The sequence below is a fragment of the Helianthus annuus genome, chromosome 13 (assembly GCF_002127325.2).
Source record: "Helianthus annuus cultivar XRQ/B chromosome 13, HanXRQr2.0-SUNRISE, whole genome shotgun sequence".
NCBI lineage: Eukaryota > Viridiplantae > Streptophyta > Magnoliopsida > Asterales > Asteraceae > Helianthus > Helianthus annuus.
The window spans coordinates 153,915,987-153,936,847 of NC_035445.2; the positions used below are offsets into that span (position 1 = coordinate 153,915,987).

At 40.6% G+C, this 20,861-nt stretch overlaps 1 long non-coding RNA gene across 1 annotated transcript; it reads left to right on the forward strand.

Annotated features, from left to right (window-relative positions):
• The first annotated feature begins 16,504 nt into the window (after positions 1-16,504).
• LOC110903393 lies at positions 16,505-19,221 on the forward strand. The gene is made up of 3 exons (XR_004876390.1): positions 16,505-16,659; positions 17,774-18,337; positions 18,984-19,221. It is a non-coding gene; the product is annotated as an uncharacterized LOC110903393 (long non-coding RNA).
• Positions 19,222-20,861: the final 1,640 nt, after the last annotated feature.

Genomic DNA, 20,861 nt, shown 5'->3' on the forward strand with positions numbered 1-20,861 from the left:
CACATACAAAAAGCAATTTTTATAGCGTTTTAAACTTACCAATATTCGATAAATCTTCGAATTTAATTAAGAAAAATCTCCTCATGGCGCGGTGTTGACCGTTTCGATGTCCACACCAGCGCTATGGGGAGGGTTTTGTTATTTGATAACAGGTTTTGAGTTTTACATTTTTAAACAATCAGGTGGCAAAATAAGTTTTAAGAAAACTTTCCTTCAACGTGGGTTCGAGCTGAACTCGACTGTCGAACCCTCGTTCTCGGGAAGATTCCTATCGGTCATTGCAAAGGTTTTTAAGAAAAGAATTGGACTTATGAAATTTTCACTGGGCACGGAGCCAAACTGATTCAATGTTTTCTCCATGTTGTAAGGAATTTCATTTGTCCAACGGTTTTAGTAAAAATTTTATAAAAATAGGTTTTCCTTAATACTATGGAAAAATAACTTACATCGGGCCCCACGTGGCACCTTCCCACAAAAGTTCGTTAATATGGTTAAAACACTTATATATAGGAAGTACCAGCGGCGTATCCACCATGCTTTACCCATATTAACTCTGTTTCATGAGGCAGTGTCATGCGTGCCGATAAGACACAGATAGAATTTCGATTCCCTTGATCCTAGCGATGAGGTGCTAGACCGAGTTTTGAATAGAAATAAGTTGGATGCAAACCAAGCGTAGGCAGCGGGTGCGAGTAGTCCGGTCGCACAACGCTGGTATGGTATGCTTGGGTGGACAACGAATGACACGATTTTGATTCGAGTAAATGAGATTCCGATTTGTTTCCCCACAACGTTCACATGGCATGTTTCCACAAAACTTGCTAATATGACAAACGCCACGTTCCCATATTAGTTTTATCTTGTGAAGCAATGTCACGTACCCTAACACTACACCACCTGCGATGACTTCCAAGTAACATTCGAATATCGACAGGCAATAGATTCCAACAGATTGATAAGAGACGATGGTTGCGTTACGAGTGATAGACGATTGATTGAACCGATTTCACCACAATTAGTACTAATGCTAGCCCACACGGCCTTCTTCCACAAAAGTCAACTAATATGGTCAAAACATCACCATGTTTCAACCTTATTAGTTTCGTCTCGTGAAGCGAGGTCTTGCGTGCTCACATGACATGTAGAATGCATGCGTCGATAAGTAATAGCGAACCAAGATAATGGTGTCGAGTTGATGGATTAGGTGCGAGGCGCGTTAATAGTGGAAAGCGGCGAGTGATTTTTGATTACTCGTCTAGCGAATCCACAATAGACGATCCACACCAGCTGATAGAAGTTCACACAATTGACAACAACTAGCGTTAGAGATTTCTAGACAAACACATGATGCGATTGCGATTTCGAGCCACTTATCGAATGATTTGATTGCGAGATTGATCCGGCAAAACTGCGATTAAGTTGCGTTCTAGACTTTACGACCAGTCTCGCGTTGCTCCAATTGCTCTTCGGGGTGAACTTACCTAAGTTCATCGATGTGGCAATTTGTGTACGCGGACTTACGAGAAGCCTCGCAGTGATGCGGTTTAGTTTTGTTACGCCTTGTGATTGATGGTAGAGTGTCAAATTAACCATAATAGTATAATAGGTCTAATAACGTCCAACTCCACATGGCACTTTCTTCACGAAGTTTCGGTAGTATGGTAAAGCGTACCCCCGCGTCACCCCTACTACTTATGCCCCGTGCTTTGGTGTCACACTTTGTTGACACGGCCTTGACCGTGCTTTTAAACGTTATGGCACCATTAGAACTTCACTACGATCTCCGTGCACTGACCAAGATAATCCCGTGTGCACCCGTGATTAGTTGTCCCTTGCACGCATACCGTACCTCGTTCTAAGAGTGTTATAGGGATAAAATACATAATATAGTACATAGTGCTAGCGTCTAGATAGTGCTCGATTGTAAGAGAAATAGAATCCACACACGATGATATATGAAATAAGTTCCAGAAATGATAGCGATAAGTCGGATTATTACAACAACATTAGGATCAAAATAACGTTGTTGTAGATACTTGCGGAGACGGCGGTTGCTGATGACTTCCTTCCAGGTCACGGTCCTGTACGGCACTGCGACGTATAATGCCCATACCAGTTGCAATTTGCGCAATAGCGACATTTTGCTTCTAGCGGGTGATGATACGTGCATGTGAAACACAGGGGATGAGATCCATTGTAAGCGCGTTGTGACTGAACTGGGACTGATCGGAGAGGTTCGGGTTGCGGCAGTCCAGTTGTTGAAGAGTCTGGGCTCACGGTCCTTCGTTTGCGGCTCGGTTGGGCTTCCTGAGTTGATGTAGTGTCGTCCTCGGATTTGCCTGATGATTTGACGGAAACATTGTCGGAGCAATCCTTGGAAGAATCCTCCGAGGAGCTGTCAGATGAACCATCGACCGATCCTCCAAGGGAATCGTCGGATGAGTTGATGAAGATTGCTTGATGAGCTCGTGTGACAGGCTTCTTGAAGGAGAACCCGTCCACGACTCGTTTGCTGTTGATCTCTGCGGCTAGTCGGTAGGCTTCTTCGATGGTAGTAGGTTTTGCAGCTTCGACAAAATCACCCACACACTCTGGTAAGCCACGAATATACTTCGCGATAGCTTTCTTCGGAGTGTCGACTTGACTTGGGCAGATTATGCTAAGCTGTTTGAACCTTGCTGTATAGCTCGCATTGTCACCTTCGGTTTGTTTGATTTTCCGAAATTCGTTCTCTAGCTTCTGGACTTCGTGAGGAGGACAATATTCTTCCTTCATGAGTTTCTTCAGCTCACCCCATGAGAGGGCGTAAGCTGCGGAGATCCCACGTTTGTTGCGTTCGGCGGTCCACCAATCGAGTGCTCGGGATTGGAATACTCCGGTGGCGCAAGTAGTTTGAAGGTCCTCGGGGCACCCACTCTGACGAAGGGTAACCTCGATGGCATCGAACCACTGGAGTAATTGAGAAACATCTCCTTCACCCGTAAAAGGCATCGGATCACAGGCTTTGAAGTGTTTGTAGAGGAATGCAGATTCCGTCTTGACGTCTTCCGGGGCTCGAGAGTGGCTTTGAGAGTGCACTTGCGCGACAATTTGAGGAATGAGCTTGACCACTTCCTTGGTCACAATTGAGGCAATCCTCTTATCGGCGCGTCGTTGGGCTCTTCTCCTAGCTACTCGTCTCGAGATCGAGTTGTTGGAAGGCATCTAGACAGAAGGATTCGGAATGAGATTCGATCATAATGATTTTGAGCTTTTGATGCGATTTGATTCGATCAAAACTTGTTATAGAATTTAATTTAACACATAGGAGCCACATAGGAAAATTCTAGGTTCCTAAACTCTCACATAATTGATTCGTTTTGTATTTAATACATATATAGATATAGTTGTAGGTTATACATAGATATTGATTCAGAATTCGCGACGACGCGACGAGAGAAATGGCGTAAGCGAATTCGAGTACTTAGGCGTTTGTTTTGTTGCGATCATTCGGTCTTTGTTTTAGATTGCGATGGCTGTGCAAGTTGTGCGCTTTGTAAATCGAGGTTCGTAAATTCGATAAATCGAGAAATCGGTAAATCGTAAAGCTTAAATTTGAAAACTCATAGACGTAATTGATACCATATACGTAATAGTTTAGATAGAATGCCTTGGGTGTTTAGGCGTTGACTACCCAAGTAACCCGACTATACCCAACAAGTTCGGGCATACGCGTTGACCTAGGGGACTCATGCTTCCACTGGGATGCAGCTCCTGACATTCGTCTCTCTAGTCTTCGCGTAGCCTGAGTCGTTGTTATGGTCGTGACCTTGGTGAGAGCTTTTGTAAACCATTTTATGGAGTGGAACAGTTGATTAAGGTATGGGTTTCACCCCTGGCTTAACAACTTCGTTCCCATTTGTGGTTGTGCTCATCGAATAAATCCGAGAGTTCCACCAGAATTTCGAAATGGAGACCTTTTGTCGAGATGTGGATGTCACTCCTAGCTCAACAAAGAGTTCTCGTGCTAGAAAAATACGCTGAGTGAGTGATCCTATCGAGAGTTATTGGTTTTCACACCTGGTCTCGACTAGATCACTCGGTTTTGTTATGCGAGTAGTTTTGAAAACATGTGTATTGTGTCAGCCTTAGGAAAGGCTAAGTAACCTTCTAGCCTTAGGAAAGGCTCTTTGTGTGAAGCTGTAGTATGCGGTGTTCACACAATAGTTGTAACTTTTCAACAAATTCGATCGAGAGTAGCAAGTTGGCCCAAACAAACCCTAACGAGTTCGTAAGAGTCGGCCTGTTGGTACTTAGACTATAGACTAGGTCACTTTCATAAGACATCGACCCGGACTAGGTCGAGTCTCAAACTTTGCCTAATTCCCTATAGTTATGGCTCTGATACCAATCTGTCACACCCCAACCGATGGCGGAATCATCGGGGCGCGGCACTAGGCGAATCAGATTGCTCAAGAGAATCCATAACAACTATATTGCGATAATATTTATTACATTTGTCATCCCATACTAACAAACAATACAATCACGTAAGTTATCACGGATTTCTTGTCCTCTCGAACAATTCAAATCCGACAACCTAGATTTTAGATGCGTTTCTAGACTTCCTAGCTTGATTTGATGTAAACTTCGGCTAAACCTGCAACATACGTTAAAACTTTGTCAATACAAAAGTATTGGCGAGTATACAGGTTTGATATGTGTAGTATGATAGATTAAAAGTGCTGCGAATTTCCACATGCATAAACGTAATACACAACATGTATACTCACAAAACTGATACTACCAGCTAAGTCCTCGATGCTCGACTCTTGATGGCATAACTAGACCCCGTCGGGCGAAATAGTACTATACTAGTCTTGGTGGGACGTCACGAGTATAAGTCCTAGCATACATGTACTAGCATCACGTATATCTATGCAAACAGTTATTCGCAAGTGATAAATAGTCCAATTAAATCATTCGTTTGATAAGTTTGGTTTTTATGGAACGTATGTTACACCCAAAATTCGATAAAAGGGGTCAAGTATACTCACAGCGCGTATTCGGTTAGGTTTGCGGAATCGGTGCCGGAGAATGTCCTGATTTCAGACAATTTATGTGAGTGATAGATTACTATGCGTTAAACGGTATCGATTTGCGTGAAATCGGGCGAAATTGGGTTAAAATCGGACAAAATAGTGAAATTGGGCTGGCCCAGTCGAACAGGCCACTCGATCGAGTGGGCCTGGTCGATCGGTTGGACTTGGTCCTGATCGATCGGACAGCCTGATCGATCGAATGGCTGTTCGATCGACTAGCTGTTCGATCGACTAGCTGTTCGATCGACTAGCTGTTCGATCGACTAGCTGTTCGATCGACTAGCTGTTCGATCGACTAGCTGCTCGATCGACTAGCTGCTCGATCGACTAGCTGTTCGATCGATTGGGCCACTCGATTGGCCATCCTGTTCGATCGACTAGCTGTTCGATCGACTAGCTGCTCGATCGACTAGCTGCTCGATCGACTAGCTGTTCGATCGATTGGGCCACTCGATTGGCCATCCTGTTCGGCTGTTTTCGATGATTTTTCGAGCGTTTTTCGGCGTTTTGGGTTAGGACGTTACGATGAGGTGTTAAGCAACTGAAATCCCGTCAATTCTGACCTGTTTTAACGGCCGGGAATCACCCCGTTCGTCGGAACTGGTCGTTTTTGTCGGTTTTTCCGTGTTTAACTCGAAATCGATCATTTTATGTATAGATCTGATGTAAAAACCTTGATTTTACTTAGGAAATGCCCTGGATCTGAGTTGTTCTTGATGATATGAGGTCAACACTTGAAGTTCATAAGAACTTTGTGATGAAATCTATCCGAACATCCCAAATCCGTGGCCCTTTGATTAGAAAAACGTTGATTCGGTTGAGATTCGTGAAGAATCGTACGTAAATCATCCGAATCTGAGTTGTTCTTCATGGGATGACATCACCTTTGAAGAACTTTGTGGTGACATCACCTTAGAACAGCCCAAATCCGTTGATTTCACGGTTGAAAATTGGGATTTGAAAGATAGAAAGATGAAGGATTGCATTTTGATCAAGAAAGTACAAGATTCGGGTTGAAAACTTACAAGAATCGGAAGAAATCGAGAGATTTGAGGGCTGGAACGTCTTGGTCGGTTAGGAGCAGCAACACAAGTGTTTGGGAGGGAATGGAGGGGTATTTATAGGCAAGGAAGGGGAAAGGAAGGCAAAACAGCAGTTGGATCGGCTGGCCCAGTCGATCGGCTGGCCCAGTCGATCGGCTGGCCCAGTCGATCGGCTGGCCCAGTCGATCGGCTGGCCCATTCGATCGGACTGGCCCATCCGATCGGCTGGTCCATCCGATCGGCTGGTCCATCCGATCGGACTGGCCTATCTGATTGGGCCGGTCTGACCAATTGGACTAGCCTGATCGAATTGATCCGTTCGGAAGCCTTTTGATCCCGTTTTTGGTGCGATTTTGACGGTTTAAGCCATATTTTCATATATTTATATAATTATTAAATTATTTATTATTATTAATCACAAAAGGGCCGTATATACGTATTTATGTATCCAATATTCAGTGCGTTGATCGAGTTACGCGTGCCTTCGAGTGCGTTCTTCGATGTGATGTGCCACAATGATTACCGGGGCACTACTTACTCGTATTGCTATCATCGTCATGACGGCTGGAGTCATAGCACTCACCCGATAGTCCTTGTTAGCGTTGATTACTTACGTTTTGACACCTCACGCTTATCGAGAATGGTAGATTAGGCCTTTACTCGACATCATCGTGAGTGTTATGCAAAATAGGTTTGTACTAATGATAGAATATGCGTAATCATTCGATTATACTTCGATTTAGCGATATAATTGATATAGTTACATTATGATCCGAATCTCCGGTGCTAGGCGTAACGAGTGTATCGAGTAGTAACAACGCACGAAGGTGCGGGTTGTTACATCAAGAGCGTCCTGGTCGAGTAGCAGCAACAACAAGTGTTTGGGGGTGAAGAGGGGGTATTTATAGGCAAGGAAGGAGGAAAAGGAGGAAAAGGTGGCCTGGATCGGATGGCCCGTTCGATTGGATGGTCCAGCCGGATGGCTGTTCTGTCCGATCGGTTGGCCCGTTCGATCGGGCGGCCCAGCCGATCGGCTGGCTCGTCCGATCGACTGGCCCAGCCGTTTGGCTGGCCCATCCGTACGGAAGCCCTTGATCCTCGTTTTTGGTGCGATTTTGACAGTTTGGGCCATAATTTCATATATTTATATAATTATTTAATTATCTATTATAATTAATCACAAAAAGGGTCGCATATACGCATCTGTATATCCAATATTCGGTATGATGATCGAGTTACGCGTGCCTTCGAGTGCGTTCTTCGATGTGATGAGCCACAATGATTATCGGGGCACTACTTGCTCGTGTTGCCGTCATTGTCACGATAGCTGGAGACATGGTATGTCACACCCCAACCGATGGCGGAAAAATCGGGATGAGACGAAAACGAGATTGCAAGAGACTTCATAACACTAATTGTGACAATATTTAAATAAACCCATTTCATTTCATAAATTTCAAATTGTCAAACATTACATAAAATCCAAATACGACATGTTCAAACATAAAAACATCAAAACATATTAAACCTAACACGTCTAAATGTGTTTCTAGGTATCATCGCTACTTTATTTCATAGCAATCATCATCTTCAACCTGTAACATGTTTAAAATAAAGTTCAATGCAAAAGCAAAGGCGAGTATACAAGTTTGATACGTACATAGCATAAAAGATAAGTTTAAACGATTCCTCGTAGCAAGCATGTGATTCAAGATATCTTTAAAGTCGGCATGTGTCTAACATATCAAACCAATGATGAAACGCAATATGCTCATGACATAACCACAAGTCTACGGGCGGTGCGTTAATCCTATAGCGCTATATATGTCACGGATAGGCTCGTACGAAGTTAATGATAAGTCTAACACAAGATGTCCTCAACCCAAGTTTAAAGTATCAAGCAATCACGTATACAAGCATGTTATAGGAATGTTTGTGCAATTAAGTAAAATGTTCATGTGTAAATTTTGGTAAGTAAACATGTTACACCCCAAAAAGTGGTAAACGTAAAGAGGGGAATTCGAGTATACTCACATTGGTTGCGTTGCGATTTTTGTAAATAACACACGAGTAAGATTGGAAGATCCAAGAAAACGAACAAGAGCGATTATCCTAGATATGGAAATATCACATAACGACCTCGTTATTGTTTATTGTTTATAATGTAATTAATTTAATTTACTACACTTTTAGCCTTCAACGTTAAAAGGAAATAATGATAATGATTTTCTAATTATTAATGTCATTATAAATGTTTTTAATGATTTAATTAAGAAAGAAAAAAAAAAGAAAAGAAAATAAACTGTTGTTTTAGTTAAAGAAAAGGATAATGAAAATTGATACAAGCAACAAACTGCTGATATATAAAATTTGAAAGAAAGAAAATGAACCTTATTTAATTGTTGTACATATGTATTCTTTTAGATAAACATTTGTATTTCTAACAGATGAATGGTACATAAATGTTTATACTATGAAATAGTACATTAAGTTAAATGCTATGAAATATATTATACATATATTATGGTTTAGAGATTTTGTTGTACAGGTTATGTTTCAAAAAATGTAATAATTATAATCCAATAATGCTTCAGAAAACAATTTAAATCAAGAATTCATGTAAACAATTTTGGAAAAAAAGTTTTTATATATGGGTATAATATTAAAAGTTCTAGAGAAACACGTTGGACCAGAGTCATGACTTATGCCTCAAAAATTATTAATTATTTAAATATATAAAATCATGTCGAAAAGAATTAAAATATTTAAATATTCAAATATCAACCTTTGCATGACCTTCATCTTCTTTAATAAAAGAAACGAAAGGTAGGACTATTTATATGCTTTCTTTTTGGTTTAGTCTAGATTCTTTTCAATGACAACATTAAATCAACTTTCTTCAAAAGAATAGTATGAACTTGATAGAAGGTTTAATAATCCTAAAACTTAGTCGAACAAAGGAAGAAACCATCACCCACTGTTAACATATTTGAACATTGTTTCCTCCAAAATTGATTCATGTATATATATAAAACAGGGAGAAGACTAGAACGATTTGTTTGAAGGAAAAATGGGTATACCGAAACGAAGAACGTGTTCTGCTGTGGACTTCCGACTCGACTCTGGCGACTTCGAGTTCAGGCGGTGTGCGGATGACAAGTGGTATAGGGTGAGGTTGAAATGAGGTGATAGTGTTTAATGAAACCGAAATATTTATAGGTGGTTTAGTAACGGTTTGAGCCATGATTATAATTTAAGTTCTTAATTGATTCTTGCAAAACTGAAACGCGAATTAACTGTGAAATGATTAAAACACGGGAGTTCAGCGATGGTTTTAAATGGACCTGCAACTGCTACGTTTCTGTTTGGGCGGCATTTATGCAAACGTAAGATGTGTATATATATTAAACTTAGCCGCAAGTAACCGTCCTTAGGCCGTAGCCCAGCGGTTGTGATGTTGTTTGTTGTGTGGATGAACCCGGGTTCGAGTCCTGCAGTTCACGTTTTTTTGTTTCTTATATTGTTTTTAAGTTTTCAATAATTACACCCAGCCCCCCTCACAATACTTAACTGAACTAACATGATTAATTAACTGGGTTAACTCCAATAAGCTTAAACTAACTTGAAATCTAACGGGACTCACTAGATTGTTTATAAAATAAAAGAATAACACTTTTAAATTATAAAATTAATTAACTTAATTAATTAACCAATAAATTATTAAACATCCATATTTATAACGAATTAAACTTAGAATAAAGGTTCTAAAACGATTAACCATTTCGCGATCTTTCGAGTTTCGGATTAGGATCCGAATCTTAAAACAAGTCGGATTTCTTGAAAACTCGTTTTGACGGATGTTACATGGTACTCACCCGATAGTCTTTGCTAGCGTTGCTTGTTTATGTTTTGACACCTCACGGTTATCGAGGAGGGTAGATTCAGTCCTCACTCAACAGCATCGTGAGTGTTATAATTTATAAAAATAGGTTTGTAATAGCGATAGAATATGCGTAATTATTCGATTATACCTCGATTTAGCGATATATCTGATATAGTTACATTATGATCCGAATCTCTGGTGCTAGGCGTAACGAGTGTAACGAGTAGTAACAACGCACGAGGGTGCGGGTTGTTACAGTCTCCCCTCCTTTAGGAAATTTCGTCCCGAAATTAATCCATTAGTAGGGTCGTAAGAGTTGATGCGAGTGAGAGTAGCGATTAAAAGCGTCTAGATAAGCGAGCGATCGATTAAGATTCGGCGAGCGAGTGCGGTGGGAAGATACGATTCGAATAACCAAGAGCGATGTCACACACAAAAGCGATTCCGTATCGTTTTAAACTTACCGATAATCGATTTATCTTCGAAGATATTTAGGAAAATCTCCTCATGGCGCGGCGCTAACTGCGTCGATGTCCACACCAACGCTATGGGGAGGGTTTTTGTTATTTTGATAACAGATTTTGAGTTATGCATTTTAAAAGAATTCGGCGGCAAAATAAGTTTTAAGAAAATTTTCCTACCACGTGAGTTCGAGCTGAAATTCGATTGTCGAACCATCGTTTTCGGAAAGATTTCTTTTTATCATTGCAAAAGGTTTAAGGGAAAACTGGACTTATGAAACTTCCTTTGGGCACGGAGCTAAACTGATTCGATGTTTTCTCCATGTTGTAAGGAGATTTCACTTGTCCAACGGTTTTAACAAAATTTTATATATAAAAAAAATCGGTTTTCTTTAACAGTACAGAAAATAATTTACATCGAGCCCCACGTGGCACTTTCCCACGAAAGTTTGTTAATATGAGTAAAACACTTATATATAGGAAGTACCAGCGGCGTATCCACCATGTTTTACCCATATTACCTCTGTTTCGTGAGGCGGTGTCACGCGCACCGATAAGACACAGATAGAATTTCGATCCCTCGGTCCAAGCGATAGAATGCTAGACCGAGTCTTGAATTGAAGCGACTTGGATGTAGACAAAGCGTCGATAGCGAATGCGAGTAGTTCGATCATACGAAACATTGATATGGCACACAGGGTTAGACGAAGGTTGATAAGCGATAGCGAATGACGCGATTTTGATTCGACTAGATACGATTTCGATTGTTCCACGTAAGGCCTACATGGCATGTTTCCACGAGAGTTGCTAATATAGAAAACACCATGTTTCCCATGTTAGTTCTGTCTCGTGAAGTGATGTCATGTACCCTAATTCTACACAACTGCGATGACTTCCAAGCGATAACCGAATATTGATGGGCAATAGACCCTGATAGATGATAGGTGATGATCGTTGCGTTGCGAACGATATTGAGTTGAATACACCACAAACAGTAACCATTGCTAGCCCGCATGGCCTTTTTCCACGAAAGTCTGCTAATATGGTCAAAACACCACCATGTTTCTGTCACACCCCGAAATATCAGAGCATGGCGTGACTGGACCGGTATCTTCATTGCACAGCGGAAGCAAATAAGCTAAGACTTCTAGAAAAAGAACGCCGCTAAGTACTCGAATTCCCATGGGTTCTCCTATTCCAACCGTTCCATAGTTTTGAAAATGCAACCTGAGAAAGAACATGCGGAAAAAAAAAAGTCAACATAAAGTTGAGCGAGTTCATAGTTTGTTTTGAAACAAATCTTTTTGTTTACCGGTTTAAAAGTTGTTGAGAAATATAGTAAAATCATTTTCTCGACATGATATATGAAAGTTTTGAGTCTAGCCCATGAGAGTCTTTGTAAGTAGGACCAACTCGTCCTCTTACTTGTACATAAGTTGAAAACGTTACCAATGTTTGTAAATCCATGTATTTGTGAGTTTGTGTCAAATGAATCTTAAAGACATTTGAAAGTTTAGCTGTCGAAATCCGATATGTAAAGCGTAAATGAATATGTTGATCATTAATGTGTAGCTAGGACATTAATATGTGTGCCGACATAGGAAGCCACCAACCCGTAAGCGATTTAGTACCGGTCCACCCGGCGAGGGTAACAAAGGAAACTCCATGTGGTCACACAAGGACCCGTGAGTGGGGCTAGCCCTGTACCCGATAGATCTACCCCCTTTGTTCCGTGGTCTTAAACAAGATTAATGGTGCTTTAAGTATCAGCCTATTCGCACGTGATCTACTAATTCATTTTGTTGCTTAACCATACCATAGTAACATGTATTTCCCCTCGAGAGTTATAAAACCGAAAACGTTTAAAAGAAAAGGGGAACATGAACTCACTGGGTGGTCTCGTTTTGCGTACGCAGACAAACCCAGTCTCGTTGTTGTAGCTAGGACATTCCCGTCTCTAGACATGAAAATCATGCACGTTTCGTAGATACGCGTGTGTTTTGTAAAACCGGTATGTTTAGTATAAAGCGTTCGTAAACCGTTTAAGTTCCTTGAAATCCATTCGTAAAACGATTTAAAAGTATGAGTTTTCGTTCATCGAAAAGTTGTTTGTTTTGGCAAAAACTTGCATGTCTTTCCACCCCCGAAAACATTTGTAAAAATGTAAAACTAGAAAAGGTGGGGGTTATGAACTCACCTTGACAATCCTGTGCAAAGCTAGCCTAGCGTGATTCCGTAGTGTCATTCCAAGAACGTGAAGTAGCTAGTGTGCGACTATGATATTCCTACGAAGGAACAATTATAAGTTTCTAGTACAACGACGTAGTTAAACTACGTGTCCGAGCTCTACCGACTCGTAAACAGAACGACTCTACGAAGGTGTTGTTAGTTGATGCGAATAGAAATACGTATACGTATACGGATGAGGGTGCGTCTCGATGCAGTTTTCGTAGGACGGAAATAATTATATACATATATATATATATATATAATTCGAAAACTTGAATTAAATATAGGATATAAACAACGGTTATAATGAATATAACTAATTATATTTTTATAAGTAATCGTCAAATAATAGTCGATCGAAATAACTATGACCACTATATTTTTGTATAAAAATTATACGATTAACGACGTTAAAGTCAACATGGAACATTATATTTGTTTCGAAAAAGTATACGAATTAGCGTTGTTTGAAATAAATATAACAGTTATATTTATTTTACGAAAGTACACGAAGTTATTAGATTTGTCGTTGTTTTGAAATAACATAGGTAAATCATGTTTATTTTGTATAAAAATCGAGTTTCGTTAAGTAGTAGATTAGGTTTGTTGGAATGTTATAACTTTGTTTTGAAACTCATAATACGTCGCTAAAATAAATGTACTTTCATATTTTTTTATAAGAAAACTCGGACTTCGATATGTGTCGTTTATACCATATAAATATATTTGATATTTCGGATTTTTGCGAAAAATCGGGCAGAGTTTCCTTTGTTTTTCGAATAACCCGACAATAAAAGTCGTCGTATTTTGTCAAAACTCAACATAAACCAATCACAATTATATATATCTTTCGCAAAATATAACGACCACTAAAATAAGTAAACTAGAGTACGACGGTTCAAGCTCGGTTCGCGTAGACTAAAAAAAAATCTAACGAATCCATATATAAAGTTTAACGCATCGTTAAAACTTTACCGGGTCTTGACTGACTACCGTTGACCAAGTTTGACCATTTTGACTCGGTTGACTCGCTGTTGACCGAGTTGACTCGGGTGTTGACTGAGTTGCTGAACGTGTTGAACCCGATCTGAACTTGATCGATCTCGAACCAAAACCCGTTTGACTGTTGAACCGAAACTCAAACCGAATCGGACCCGATGTGAACCCGAAACATAACTGACATGAACCGTGACCCGATCCTGCTGATGTGACTACTCGAACCCCAGATCTGAGTTGAACCGACTGACCGAGATGCAAATCTGGCCCAAAACCCGAGTCACGAACCGAACTGCTGCTGACTTCTTGACACGAACTGACCCGAGTTGCACCACGCCCGAGCCAAAACCCATATCAGAATATGGACCACCAACATACTTGTGAAACTAGTGTTGAACTAACCACAACACCGTTTTCAACATAAACAACATCCACAGTTTTCGTTGAACAACACCATCGCCGGAACACGATGTGACGCCACCGAGAGACGCCCGCCGCTGCCTCCACTACCGTGAACGAGACAACCACTTGAACCAGAGTGAACCCAATGTGAGTCTGACCCGAAACTTTCAGTTGACGACTGTAAACCGAACTACCCTCGAACCGAACTGAACCATGGCTGACCCCCAACTAAACCAAGGAACCGAAACACCCACCCGAGCAACCACCACGGCCGCTGTCGGTCACCGTCGGCCCGTCGCCAACAGTCGTCGCGCCACCGTGAGGGGGTGGCCGACGTCGCCTGTTCCGCCATCTTGGGGGGGGGTGTCGAGATGGTGTGAGTGGCCGGAAAACCACCAGCACCGGCTCTGCTTTGGTGACTGCAGAAGGCAAGAGGAGGGGGTGCGGTTGGTGTGTTTGTGGATATGAAGGAGCTCAAGATGAAGGAGGAGAACAGGCTCCATGTTTTCTTTTGTTTGTGTGTCGGCTGAAAACAAATGAGGGAACAAGGGTTTTGAGATTAACTAGTTATTTATAGTAGGTTTTCCACTAATGGGCTTGGGCTTGGGCCCAAGGCCCACAAGCCCAATATCGTGTTTTTTTTAAGTGGCCTGCTAATTATCCGAAGCCCGTTTTCGAATCTTGTTCGGTGTAAAATGTCGTGAAATAAAGTTTTAGAGTCGAAAGTTCATGAAATTATGTCGTACGCCGTTTATTAGACGCGTTTGTTCGTCAGTCGCGTTAAATCGTGTAAAATTCGTGGTTTATCGTGTCTATCCCGTTTTTCACTCCAATTTCCACTTCGGATTATAAAATTCGAAAGCGAACCTAAACATATCAATATATTCCAGTTTTTTTTTTTTTAAGTTAATATGTGTGTTTGACGCTTCCGTTTCGTTGCCGGTGCATTCCAGCAGTCACATTTTTCGATCGATATGCATTTGTGATATTTCGAAGTACGAAAAATTCGAAAAAACAATTTTGTAAGTATAAAGTATTAGTAGAAAATTCATGCTTGTCGGCGTTGTCAGTATTCTGATCGGTGTCAGTTCGTTATCGCTTAACGATCAGCAAGTTTCCCTAAAATCACCGTACGCGCACTGTAGAGTCAGATAGGCGTTCCTGGGCATTCCACGAGCCTAATTAAGTAAATACGTGTCTTAAACACTACTTATTATCGCCTTAAACGTTTGTTAATCGCGTAATTAGGAGCCGTTAAATGCAGGTTGTCACAGTTTCGACCCTCTTAGTTTTGTCTCGTGAAGCGAGGTCGTGCCTGCTAAGATAACACAGATAAGACGAGTATCGATGAGCGATAGCGACACGCGATGAGAGTATCGAGTCGATGAAATAGGCGCGAAATGCGTTAAGGCGAAAGGCGACGAGTGATTTTCGATACTCGTCTAGCGATCCACACCAGGCGGTAGAAGTTTTCACAATAGACAGTAACTAGCGTTAGAGATTGCGAGATAAACATCAGATACGATTGCGATTTCGAGCCGTATATCGAGTGATTTAGATTGCGAGATGGATCCAGCAAAACTGCGATTGAGTTGTATTCTAGGCTTACGACCAGTCTTGCGTTGCTCCAATTGCTCTTCGGGGTGAACTTACATAAGTCCATCGATGTGGCAATCGTGTTGCGTATGCAGACTTACGAGAAGTCTCGCAGTGATGCGATTTTAGTTTTGTTACGCCTTGCGATCGATTTGTATCGTGTTGAAAATAACCATTATAATATAATAGGTCTAATAACGTCCAACTCCACATGGCACTTTCTTCACGAAGCCTCGGTAGTATGGTATGGCACACCTTGCGTTACCCCTACTACTTATGCCCCGTGCTTTGGCGTCACGCTTTGTTGACATGGCCAAAACCCTTGATCATGCTGTTAAACGTTATGACACCATTAGAACTTCACTATGATCTCCGTGCACTGACCAAAATAATCCCGTGTGCACCCGCGATTAGTTGTTCCTTGCACGTTGTAACACCGCGAAAACGGGTTTGGTAATCATACTCCGTTAATACTAAAGGACGGGTAAAGTGCCGTTAGTAGTAAAAATAACCTAGTAAATATTCAGATTTAAATAAGAAATCCTAATATTAAATACAAACGAATCAAAGTTTTAAGGAAATTGAGTCTATAAGAGCCCGAGTTAACGGGACTTAAAATAAAAACGGGTTATAACTCCTGGGACCCACCAAGTAACTAGGAATATTAACCTAGTTAGTTGGCGTCTTGACATAATAGAACAAATATGGCTAAAATAACCCAAACTATATGATTAACAAAAGTGGAGGGGCCTATGTTGTTAAAATTAAAACTTATATTATTAGTTTTAATTAAAAACAAAACCAAACACCCCCATTTGGAGGTCTGGTCGATCAAGAACAGGAGAGGGCGACCTCCCTCATCCTCAAAACCCTAAAATTCACTAAACCCACAAATTGAAGGCTCAATCCAAGTTGAAATCAAAATCTGAACATGGAATCGTGATCACCTCGTCAAAAGAAGTCATAAGGTATGTGAATTTCATGAGAAATCTCTAGTTGAATTTCTGGGTGATCTTAGAAAATTCGAAATTGATGGTTGCATGTTTGTTATATGGATAGAATAGAAACATAGTAGTGTCTAGGAGTAAACCCTAGACAAGTATATGTTGAAATCATGTTTAGCTCAAGTTTTTGTTGATACCAAATTCATGTATGAGATGTTTTTAGGGTTTTTATTGCAAAAGAATAGTATTATGATGTCAAGAACAAGCTTAAACTGAAAGCTGAATTCAAACGATTCTTGATCAGAATTTACAGCCGATTTGTATTGGCTGTAACCTGGACAAAACCTGATAAAATCATGTGTTTCTTGAGTCTAAAATGTAATTCCAGGAAATATCTTTAAAACCCCACTGGAATCGCATTTTTTCGACGAAAATTGAGCGTTTTATGAATTTTTCCGTATCAAAGGTTCAGGCTGCGTTTTCTGGCAGAATTTGCAGCCCATTACGAATGTCATAATTCAATTTAGGAATTGAGTTATGATCTCAAATTTGTACTGTAGAAAGTGTTAAGTGATTAGAAAAATCACCAATTGGAATTTCGTCAATCAGATAAACGAGGAATTTTAAATGAATTTTTCCGTAAGCTGCAGTCAGAAATGACGAATCTGATTGCAGCTTAGTTAATGAATTTTTACGAATTTTTGGTAAAGAGTTAGATCTTGAAATTTTAACACAAGGTCTAACCCTCCGAGTGGTACACCACATAAAAAAATCATAATTTTTGAAGACTTGCAAACAGGTTAAACAGGTCAACAAAAACAGCCTATTTTCAGTGATACAAAACTTGATTGTTGATGTTATAAATTATGCCCACAATGTTCATATGTTGAAACTATGAATGAAACGCGTAATTTCCTAATTGATTCAATTAGGGGTGATACGTGATAATACGGAATCTAATCATAATGTAGATTTTAGTTAACTTCACGTATCATATGATTAGAGGTAGTTAACTAGTAGAAAGTTAAAATTTACCAATGACGAAGTCGAATAATGATTTCGACATAGAAAATACGTAAGGTGGAATAGTCGTATTAGTTAATGACTAATCTAACCACCTTGTGAATGATGATGTTAGTTTGACGCTAAACGAGCTAGGTGGAAGCTTGAGGACGAAGCGGGTCAAACAAATCAATAAGGAAAAGTAAGGCATAGTTTGGATGCGAGGTAAGTAAAGCTTACACCTTTATCGTAGGATATGTATTTATTTATAGATTATAAATACGACCAGGTTATATTCAAAATATGATTTTGACATGAAAAGATACGGGTTGGAACGTATCAAAAGACGAAAAACCATGTTTAATGGTAAAAATGGGTGAAATGGTAATTTGGTCATGGGATGACATAAATAAAAATGAGTCTTTGAATGGCTACTTTCTAAGTAAGCTTGAACGAATAAAAAGGGTAAAATGGTGATCTAGTCAAATATAAGCGCGAAATGTTTGGTTGTTTAGACCAAACGGGTCAAATGGTAATGTTGATACCATTTAACAATTAACGACTAATAAGTGTTTGTGGAGTTTTATGCACACAGGATGAATCGGCCTATGAATTAGCGATGCTATGAATTAGCGATGCTATGAATTAGCGATTATTGAGACAATGTATTAAAACGGGTCAATATGTTGATCCGAACCAGGTACGCATATTGTGGGTTATAGATGAGTATACAGTAGATTGTGCATAACCAAGGGGAAAGATTTAAACTTAAAAAGTCTAACTCTTCGAAATAGGTCAAAAGAATTATGCGCATAGATTGGGTACTAGCCGCGTAATTCATAAAAGTTACAAACCCGAATTAAAGAGTTTGAGATAAACATGTTGATGTATGCTTAATGGTTAATTAGAAACAAGCTTGTGGTTTAAAAACTCGAACAGGTCAAAAGTCTTTAAAAATGAATTTTAAAGCCAAGGGCTCGAAGCCTATTAATTTGTGAATTCAGATGTTAAGTTTGAAAGCTACCGTAAGTTACGGTAGCCACCGTAACTTACGGTAGCGAATAAATTGTTACGACAGTTTTCTACTGCCTTACGGCAGACCAGTTTTGCCCAGTGGCTACCGTAACTTACGATGGCTACCGTAAGTTACGGTAGAGCCCAATCACTTTTGCTGAATTTTTGCATATCATTGTTAATCGAATCCGTTTTTGAGCATAGTTTCGATTACGGCACGCGACGGGTGTAAAACCTGCAAATCCTTGTTATTTTAATTGTTTGACACATGGGACTTGTAATAACTTGTAAATAAACTATCAAAACTAACTTTTTGTTGGTTTTGATTCTAGGTGAATGTTATATGCTTCCGCATGAAGATCAAGCCACGAGCAAGAACCGAACATACCTCTCAATGAAGCTTCCGCATTCGATCTAGTTTTCTTTTAATAAAAGTGGATTATGTAAACACTTTTAACGATGTTTTGGATGTTGTAAACATGTTTAAATACTTATGATGTAAAAGTTTTTGTTAAGTGGCATTTTTCATATAAAATGCTTACTTTAATGTTATGTAAATGTTAAAAATTATTATGGGTGTTACACACGTACATCGTACCTCATTCCAAGAGTGTTGTAAAGGGTAAAATACATTATATAGTACATAGTGCTAGCGTTTAGATGGTGCTAGAGCAAAAGAGAAATAGAGTCCACATGCGACAATAGATGAAATAAGTTCCACACAGGAAAGAAGAAAACGATAACGATAGGTCGTATTATTACAACAATATTAGAAGCAAAATAATGTTGCTGTGGAGGACACTTGTGGAGACTGCGGCTGTTGCTGACTTCCTTTAGAGTTACGGTCCTGAGCGGCAGTGCTGTGTATGATGACCATACCAGTTGCGCAATAGCGACAATTTGCTTCTGGCGGGTGATGATACGTGCACGTGAAACACAGGGGATGGGGCCCATTGTAAGCACGTTTTGGTTGAACTGGGACTGATTGGAGAGGTTCGGGTTGCGGCAGTCCGGTTGTTGAAGAGTCTGGGCTCACGGTTTTTCATTTGCGGCTAGGTTGCGCTTCCTGAGATGATGTCGTGTCGTTGTCGGATTCGCCTGATGGTTTAACGGAGACATTGTCGGAGCAATCCTTAGAAGAACCTTCAGAGGAGTAGTCGGATGATCTCTCGTCCGATTCGCCAGAGGAATCGTCGGATGAGTTGATGATGATTGCTTGATGAGCTCGTTGGACAGGCTTCTTGGAGAAGAACCCGTCCAAGACTCGTTTGCTGTTGATCTCTGCGGCTAAACGGTAGGCTTCTTCGATGGTAGCAGGTCTTGCAGCTTCTACAAAATCGCCCACACTCTCAGGTAAGCTACGGAGGTACTTCGCGATGGCTTTCCTTGGAGTGTCAACTTGACTTGGGCAGATTGCACTAAGCTGCTTGAACCTTGCTGTATAGCCGGCATTGTCACCTTCGGTTTGCTTGATTTCCTAAAATTCGTTTTCTAGCTTCTGGACTTCATGAGGGGGACAATATTCTTCCTTCATGAGTTCCTTCAGCTCGCCCCAAGAGAGGGCGTAACGTTTGTTGCGTTCGGCGGTCCACCAGTCGAGTTCTCGTGATTGAAATACCCCGGTAGCACAAGTAGTACGGAAACTATCGGGACACCCACTTTGTCGAAGGGTGACTTCGATAGAATCGAACCACTGGAGTAGTTGGGTCGCACCTCCTTCACCTGTGAATTCCATCGGGTCACAGGCTTTGAAGTGTTTGTAAAGGAAAGTAGATTGCGGCTCTTCCGTCTTAGAGTCCTTCGCGGCTCGAGCGTTGCTGAGAGAGTGCACTTGAGCGACAATTTGAGGGATGAGATTGACCACTTCCCTGGTCACGAGCGAGGCAATCCTCTTATCGGCGCTTCGTTTGGCTCTTCTCCTAGCTATTCGTTTCGAGATAGAGTTGTTGGAAGGCATCTAGACAGAGAGAGATTTGGAGTGAGATTCGATCATAATGATTTCGAGTTTACGATGCGATTGAGCGCGGTCGAAACTTGTAACGTGCAATATAAATAGACTTCACATAGGAGCCACATAGGAGACATGAACTTCCTAGATTTTCACACATTGTCTTGATTGTACTTAGATATAGATAGTTGTAGTTCATACTTACACACACATATATTACGGTTTAGAATGCGCGAGGATGCGTTAAGGGAGGGATTGCGAG